Below are 9,740 nucleotides of genomic sequence, written 5' to 3'. Positions count from 1 at the left end.
ATTCCTCCTAGTCTTGCATATGATTAAATACATTTATTGGGGCTTTTGTGGGGTCCCCAGTAAATCAATTACTAGTAATCAATTGCTTTTGTTTACATTTTGAGTGAAAATAATATCGCTAATTGGGTTTGCCTGTGTCCTTTATAAAGTTTGTATCTCTGGTACCTGGCATTGCATTTTATGGCACACGTGGCCCGGCCTATCAGGTCCAACCATCATAACAAATTAGTTTGACAGCTCTGCCTTAAGCAGTATTCTGAATAATAGTAGTCATATTTTTCTATTATTCCCATAAATAACCAAAGCAACATTCAAATAATTGCATCCATCTGATCAAGCAAATACCAAAAAAAGATTAGATGCGGGGGGGGGGGGATTCATTCAGTTCAGGGAGAGTTCTGTTTATCTGTAATCTTAAAAGCTCTTTGTGTATATTCCAGGTGTCAGTCAAAATAACACCCCAAATAACAAAGAGTCATGATACTCTATAGACTAACAAATGCATTTCTTAAAAGATGTAGTGTCAGAAGAAGTTTAAATGCAATTTAAAAACCCCTGATGTGGTCTAATTACAGTTACATCAGCAAATGTGGAATGCATCAACCAATCCCAGTAAGCAGTAGGGTACTGCAAGTGGGCAGCCAATGCTCAGCTGGAGGTGTGCTATTCCAGAGTCACTTCACTTGGGTGTGCTGCATAGCTACATGATCATAGAAGACAGAAGGGCATGGCAGGACTAGCCCTCCCTCAACAGACTGCATCACAGGGCAACTCAGGCCCTCCAACAGAAGATGTTAGAAAAACTGAGATTCTAATCAGCAGGCTAAATACCAGATGGCACAGATGAACTTCATGAAGCAACCTGAAATATAGATTTTCCAAAACACTTTCTCTCAAGACTGAGACTTCCCAAATGATTGGGCACCTTTTCTCAACAGGGCTGGATTGTCGTGGTGAGATAAAACATTTGACTCTCCACAGTAGAAAGCCAGCCTGGCGGCAGCAGAAACAACATAGAATCAACCTTTAACTCAGCCGTCCTCTTACGGGCCTTTTGAAAATCATGAGCAATTGAAGTAGCTGCACTCACATTACTGATTAATCTGAGGACCAAAGCTAATACGGCCAAAGTACATCATGTATTTGCCTGGATGGCAGCCCAAAATCCCATTCTGATGCAGTTTCCAACTTCATGAATGCTCAGTGCAGGTTAAACACCATACAGTTTGTCCAGTATAATTCTCTGTTATCATGCTAGTGATTTCATTTTCAATGTCTAATGCTGAATCTGTATCTTGAGTCATAACGGCAAACATAAAACATTAGCCTTCTCAGTAACACAGCACCACGGATGGTAGCAACAGTAAAACCATATGCTCTCGATTTGATTTACCATCAGCAGCAACTGCCTGGCTGCCCACAGTTGTTCTCTGCTTAATAATATTGGCTCATAATAAGTGCATGTCTGTTATTAACTCGAATGATATGAAGAATTTTAATAGACTCATAGTATGACAGTTCACTGCTGCTATGGAATCATAACTTCATTGCAGCACTATTTTTTCTTTGAGGAACACCCCCCCCCCCCAAATATCCAACTCGTGAGTTTTGGCTAGATAGTTTAGAAATTCAAGGTTCATTCAGTTTTGAACAAGGGGGGGAAAATGAAATATAAAAGCTTAGAGCCAACATTTTTTCTCCTCTTTGATTTTTGTGCAGAAATCACAGTGATGGTCTTTGCTAAAATGCTTTCCTAATTTACCTTAGAAGCTGCTACCTGTCTTTCAAATCTAGTTTTAATCAATCTACTACATTTGGACTGCACTGCACCCAAATGTCTGCTGCCACCTTTCTTGCTAATCCAGCTTTAATCCATCTACTGTATTTGTGCTGATCTATTATCTTTATTCATGTATAATTTACAAAAGTTCTATACCACCTTCCCACCAAAGTGCCCACCATGGTTTCCAAAAATAATAAATCAATAAAATAGCTCAGATAAAATGAGAGTAAATCAGAATTTGCCCACAATATTTATTAAATTTATGTTTTAAAAAAACAGCAGCACAACTCTGCCACACAATAATTAAGAGACAGAATAACAACCAATAAAAATTCTAACACATCTAAGGTAAGGAAAAAAGGGAACAGGGAATGAAACTTAAATTAGTTAAAAGCCAGATGGAATGAAAGAAGTCTTGCCCTGGTTCTGGAAAACCCCTTCAATGGCACCTGATGCAGGAAGAAGGGAGAGAACCAGGGGTCATTTCGTAGAAAAAGAGCTAGGGGAACTCATTAGCATAACTAATTAGCATATGCCACACCCCCTGACATCAGGGGCCCGGCGGTGGACCTGCAGGGCCAGCGGGAGTGCGAGGAAGCCCCGCCAAGGCCCTCCCTGGCCCCAGGCAGGCAGGGGTGGGGAGAGGCGGGGAGGAAGCAACTTACCCTCCCTCTTCTCCTGCCTCCTCCTGGCTGAATGAGGGCTGGAAGCGGGGCGGCTGGAAGCAGGGGGCGTGGCTTCGTCATGTGCCCCGCCCCCTGTACCTCACCCGGGGGAACTGCGTTCCCCCGCGAAATGACCTCTGGAGAGAACCTTCCTAAATCTAGGGACAGCTAGCCCACAACTACCCTGACTGTATAATCTAGGCTAGCCTGATCTCAACATAGGTCCCGTTCACACGCGGCGATTTGGTCCGGGAGCGGGCCAGTTCGGGGCCGGATCAAACCGGCGCGATCGTTTGATCGCGCCGCGTCTTTTGCGACGGCACAACCCCGGGCCGGAGCCGAACTGCACATGCTCGGACATGCGCAGTTCGGCCGGCCCCCGGGTAGGGCATGTTTTCTCCCCGGCGTTTGATCGCGCCGGGGAGAAAAGGCGGCGCGGCCGGGGGATCCCGCCGCGCCGTGTCCGCGCCTTCAAGCGCCTTTTCCCCTGCGTGTGGCAGGGGCCATAGTGATCTTTTCCCAGTTCCATCATCAAGAATTGAAGGATTAGAACCAAAGAAAGTAGAAATCCTGGACTGCCTAGTTAAGCAATCAGTAGTAATAGGTCAGACACATGCTAAGATTTTTGAAGAAACTTGACCTGATAACCTAGTGTTGCCAGAGAAAACAACAGGTTAATCATCAGATCCTGGAAACTAAGCAGGGGCAGCCCTGGTTAGTACTTGACTGGAAGACGACTAAGGAAGTCTAGGATTGTTACACAGAGCCAGGCAATGGCAAACCACCTCTCTTGCCTTGAAAACCTATGGGGTTGTCATAAATTGGCTGTGAACTAGCCCTTAATCCCCATCCCAGCTGAAAGGTTGAAAAGGATAACATATTCAGGGATGCTCAGTGGTATCAAAAGCCACTGACAGCTTCCTTCATCAGCTTACTTATGTTCATTTGACATGTATCATATGAAACCCTTGTTCGCAGTTATAAATCACTTAGAGCAGATTGAATGCCCCCCCCAATTATTTTAGATTTTAATGACAAAAAGAGATTGTACAACTTTACAGCTGAGCTCTGTGAACCACTGTGCTCAGAATTCACCATTTACTGTATCTCACCTCTTTCCAGTGCAAACCTAATAGCAATGGAGGGTGATGGGAGACCTTCCTTGGTCTTGGGTCAGGAGGACCAAACATCTTGCCAGATATAGACTTGTATTTAGCAGCAGAGGTAAAAATTATTGTACTGCTCCAGTTTATGCAAACTAATACAACCGGAATGTTAGACTAGACTGGGGTGTATACTGAGACATTAATTTTCAGAGACGACAGCCCATGAGAGACCACTTTATTGCTTTAATATGTTTTATTTAATGTTTCTAATATGCTTGTACTCAGATATTTGTACACTGCTTTAGGCATAGCTGTAGGAAAGCAGTCTGGAAAAATGTTTTTAGAACAAATACATAAATACTATGTAGAGTACATGTAGAAAATGTGCATTTTAAGTCCTCCAGACAAAGATGGTGTCATCTTTGTGTTCCGTACAGCTCATGGATAGCACTTAATAAAGTTAACAGTACCAGTAGCAGGGAAGGTACATTGACAGTACTCTCCTAAACAGGATAACATTCTTCTAAGTCTACTGTGCTCAATGGACAAAGACACGTGTAACTCTTCTTGGGATGGCATTGTCATAGAACAAAATATTAGTATATACTTCATGTCTTTATGCTGCAAGTACACAAAGTACTCAAATATAAAGATCCAAACTGGTTCAGAAAGGCTTATTGGATAATTTGTTTCTTGAAATTTTTTCTAGTTATAGTTATGAGATAAGCTCATGAGGAAGTGTCCTTTGGTTAATGAATCTAGGTTTTCTTAGAAGCTTTGTGCAGGAGGCTAGTAGGAAATCAGGCAAAAGAAAAGTGACAGAGGAAGAAAGCAGGTTGGACGTTACAGGGCAATTTGTACAAAGAGTTTGAAATGTCTGATGTATTTCAGAGTTCATTCTGAATGTTCACTTTGAAAAGTAATCAATTAAAACTTTCAATGTAAACACTAAGACTAAAATATAATTTCTTTCACATTTCTAGGAATGCTGTTGAAGAGAACAAAAAGCTGTATGCAATTTATGACACAAGGTGAGTCTAATGAAATTGTTTCCCTACTGCAGTGACCACCATTAGACTTTATTATCATTTATACATCTAATTCCCAAGTATGCCCCCTATCTGCAGATACCTAAACCAGCAGATTCAGGGCACACTTGCCCCAAACATGCTTTTCTACAAACTTGGGTGACCCCTAGGTTTGCAGAAAAATCTGAAAAGTAAAAAGAAAAAAACCATGAGGGGGTTAAATTCCCCCCGAAATAAAAAGCTGTGAAGCAGCCAGACAAGGGCTTGGGCAGTTGCTGCTGCAGTGGCAGCGAAAGAGCTTCGAAGCTGCCAGTGGCCCCAGCTGTGGTGGCAGCAGGATACAGGAGCTGCCGGCAAGCCTGGCCATGGTGGTGGTGGAGCCCATAAACTGCTTGGAGCCCAGCTATGGTAGTGGCAGATACTACTCTGTGTATGCAACACCCTATGCCATGTATATCATGTATCTATACCTAGTACAACACTACTGAATAGGAACTAAAAATCACACTTGTTTCAACTACTTTACTGATAGCTTGGTCTCACACTCATATAAGATTATGGTCACAATAGTAATTGAGCCTCGTATACTCGTCCACCCTCATGTCAGGTTTAAACCCACGTGGCTCTGTACTTATTTTATTATTATATTCAGTCTAGAGTAGACTAGAGAGATTAAATTCTTTGCTTGGATGGGCAGATGTTTAAGTGAGGATGACTGTAAGATGTAGCAATAGCCTAGATCCTCTAAGGCATATCTGACACCAAAATATGCAAATATTCTTGATGTAAAGTCTGAGGTCCTCCACAAAACTGAGAAGAATCCATTTCATTGTTTAATCCTGTGGATTACTCCATCCATGGTTCTTCATACTTCAGGAAGTGTTTAATAAACTGATCAAAAAATGAAATACAGAAAGCCTGAGGCCCTAACTGAACATGGCATGGAGTTTCATGTATCTTTTCCCACAGCTATTTTTAAAGGCAGATCCGAAATCTAAGGCTCTGAGCCCAGGAAAAAGAGGAAGAGGAGGAGCTGCTTAACAATTCCTCACCCAGTCAGTTGTTTTTGCTCAAAATGCTCCCCATCCCCATACCTTCCTCTCATAGACAAAAAAAATAACGGATTCTTTTCCACCTGTGGTAGAAAAACGTTAGGGGTTATTCTGAGTACAAAAACGCTTGTGCAGAAAAGGGTGCTTCACACCATGACATTCTTCTGTCAAACTCACATTCTTCTCAAGCTGCCTTTGTTTTCTAAAAAAAGTTAGGGGAAAGACACATACCGCTGTATGTCAAATCTATTTTGGCTCTGAGGAGGAAAAATCTTTAAAGTGATGAATGTCTGTAAAAACCACAACACAGGAATTATCTGGGAATTTGTACCTGTGATTGATAAGTTTTGGGCAGCATGTGTTGATGATTACACATTGGCTTATCAGATGGCAGTATCTTAAGATATCTAGGGGCTGCAGTTTATGAGTTGGAGCCTGCCAATCATTTTCACTGATGGAAGGGGGGCAATTTTTGGTAATTCCCACTTCCCCAACTATTCTGGGGAGCTCCTGTCTCCAAGGAGTGGCAATTCAGAAGGCACTTTGGGAAGTAGCAAGAGGAAGCAGTAAGAAAGTAGACAAAATCCTTCAGTCAGTAGTAATTTTCAATGGGATCCAAGCCTATGAGAATATATGCTCTTTATATCTTAAAGTTCATAGTAGGAATAGTATGCAGTAATGCTTTATGTAATAAAGTTACACCACTGACACCCATCTTCTAGAGGAGCAGTCTACAGTAAAAAGCTCTACATTTATGATAACACTATATAACTAAGACACCTACTAATTTCTGGAAACCTAACAGCACAGACTGTATTAATCAGTAAGCATGAATAGACCATAAAAAACAGCAACAATACCCAGTGGCCGAACAGTATTACGTCTGACTGATTTAATGAACAGAATCCTGATCAGCAAATAGAGTCCTGATTTTGAAAAGGTGGGCTAATTCCTCAACTACCACCATTGCAGGAGATTCACCAGATATTCTGTTTAAACAAAGATTACTTTATTCACATCTCTTTAGGCTAGGCAGCACTTCCCAGACCCAGGAATCTCCATTTGTGGAGTCCTAGGAGCACTCATGAAAGATTTCCTGGGAAATGCACACTCATCTAAAATCCAAGATTCATAAATGGAGTCATAGGCAAATCAGTGTCAAAAATGAATGCCAGGGCCACGTAACAAATCTTCATTCAAGGTGAATACCTGCAAAGTGTATGTCAGCAACTTTTATCCATGTGGTTACAATGAATTACATGGGTACACACCATGCTGATGATGCCTTTCCAATTATGGGATGTATCGCTAGATATATAATGCCCTCTATACACCATGAATTGTATACAACATGCTAGCAACATTAAGGAGGGGGCCACCCACACAGTAGGTAACCATGCAATTTACCCAAACTATGTGGGCAGAAGATTAACGCCCCCCCCCCCCGGAATATTGTGGAGCAGCTAATAAACCAGGCAATTGCACCACTCTGGGTAATGCAGCAACAGGGCCTCAGTCCCGCTTGTGCTGACCTCTACTGAAATGGAGACACCCTGACTACATCTCTCTTAATAGTTTGGACATGGTCCAAATTATATCCCTTTATGAAGCTCAGTCTGTTTTAAAGTGCAGTAATGAGTTTAAAATGAGACATGCCTTAAGGAATACATAATAAGGGTCAAGATTCCTCTGTGTTTCAGTGTCTCTGACAGTACTTCCATTTGTTCACTACCAGTGAGCTCACAGCCAGTGAGCACACACAAATATTCATCTTTAGTTTGTTTGTTTTTTAAAGCAAATTAAAGTTTGAACCTATGTGCAGTTAGGGCACATCAGATTTTTGTCACTATATTGAAAGGAGCTCAAGAGTAGGTAAACAAAAGGTAATGTTCACTCATTTTATTATATTGGTCTGACCTTGATGAGCATAGGGTCTTCAAATCAATAACAGAACTCCCTTCTTAATAATCTGTATATCTGGAAAGATACTCTTGCTATTATGTTTGGGAAAAACTTCAGGGTCACAGTCCAGTCAAAAGTAAGCTCTTTTACCACCCTTTTGAAATCAAAGGGACTTAAGACCTGTTCCTAGCTCTTTCCTACCATACTCCAAGGGCTATGGCTGGTTCAGACCCAATAAAAGGAAAGTGTGAACACGCAACATTGTAAGAGCCACTGCTGCCCTCAAAACACAATGGCAAAGTCTTGGGGGGGGGGGGGAGTTTAGCAAGTTTTTCTTATAGTCTGACCTTGGAAAAAGCTAGCTGTGTGAACATCTATTGGCTAGTGTCTCTACATCACTAACACCCTATTTCCCAAACCATTTTAAAAAATAGTTTCAAAAATGTTTCATTTAAGTGAATGATTAACACAGAGATACACAGGGCTCTTTAAAAGCTTGAAATTTAGAGTCTGCACTGAGACCATTTCTAGTTTTGAAAGCATCCTAAAGCTTCGGAAGAATCTAGGTTACATCAGTAACAAATTTTCCTCAAGAAGCCCAGCACCCTTCCCCCCAACATATCACAGCAGGTCTAAATAGGAGAAATAACCTTAATTATAAATATATAACAGACTTTATAAAAGTGTTGATTTAGTCACACCTCATATTTTCTTCCAAAGTGCCTAAATAGGGCATTACTCACATACATTGTGTCCGATGATGTATAGTTCCTAAAAAAGATTTTTTTTGGGGGGGGGATCTCTGTTGCGTTATGAATCAATCTGTTTTTAGAGAAAGTTGAATAGCATGAAATACTCAATATGTGGAAGCCTGGCCAAGAAGGCCAAGAGTCAAATCAGTCCCTCCCAGCTGAGTTTTATGCCCACCATCTGCAGAAGTCCACTTGATGCATCAACTTTGGAATGCACTTTAAAAGAGTCAATCTCTTACTGTATTTTAGAGGGGCATTTGGATTTTCCACCTCAGGAGTCAAAATATCTTGGGTCTGTCGCTGGGCCTAAGACATAAAGCTCAGTAGTACCACTGACTGTATCTAGCCTGACTGATATTCTGGCACTCAAACATGATGGTGACTCCCATACAATCAGCTCAGGATCATGACAGACCATTGCTGGATTGAACTCACATGGAGGCAGTCACTATGATTTCCATAGCAGCCAGTGAGAAAACGTTCTGCAGCCACCTAGAATTCCATGGCAGCTGTCTGAAAATATCACATGTGTGCAGAGAGTTAGTGTGGTGTGGTGGTTAAGAGTGGCAGATTCTAATCTGGAGAACTGGGTTCAATTCTGCTCTCCTCCACATGAAGCCAGCTGGGTGACCTTGGGTCTGTCACAGCTCTCTCAGAGCTGTCTCAGCCCAAAAAACAAGTCTTGCTTGCTATCTAGTGGTAAAAAGGTAAAGGTTCCCTTGCTCGAAAGCCAGTCGAATCCGACTCTAGGGTTGTGGTGCTCATCTCCATTTCAAAGCCGAAGAGCCAGCGCTGTCCAAAGACGTTTCCGTGGTCATGTGGCCGGCATGACTAAACACCAAGGCGCACGGAACGCTGTTACCTTCCCACTGGTACCTATTTATCTACTTGCAATTTCTTGCTTTCAAACTGCTAGGTTGGCAGGAGCTGGAACTAGAGACGGGAGCTCACTCCGTCATGCGGCACACTCAGGTCTTGAACTGCTGAACTACCGACCTTCCACAGCCTGCAGTTCAGCATCTTAACCACTTGAGCCACTGCAGCTCCCACCTAGTGGTACATAATGTTAAAAAAGGCTAGTACTGCAGGTAGCCAGACAATATTAGGATCTCCTGGCTATACTGCACGCAACACCATACAATAATTATTAATTATTATTTCACCCATGTGGAAGCACTATGAGGACAATCCTAAGGATGTATATTTTGAAGCAAGTCCCACCGAGGTCTATGGGATTTGTTCCCTGTGCAGACTGGGGCCTCCCCTTGACATACCCAAGGCAAGCACATCATGTGTGAAAAAGGAGGACAGCGTTCACAAGGAGGAATTTAAAAAACGAAACAAGTATACTGTGGTTTCATTCCTGTTAGCGGCCCTGAGTGTCTGGGAAACCAAAGAAATGCGCCTCCATCGATGTTGGCCAAAAGTAAATCGAGGAAAACGCACTCTTGC

This window comes from Gekko japonicus, unplaced genomic scaffold (assembly GCF_001447785.1).
Source record: "Gekko japonicus isolate JY-2015 unplaced genomic scaffold, Gekko_japonicus_V1.1 scaffold1147, whole genome shotgun sequence".
NCBI lineage: Eukaryota > Metazoa > Chordata > Lepidosauria > Squamata > Gekkonidae > Gekko > Gekko japonicus.
The sequence above is the reverse complement of the archived record's forward strand: the minus strand, read 5'-3'. Positions refer to the sequence as shown.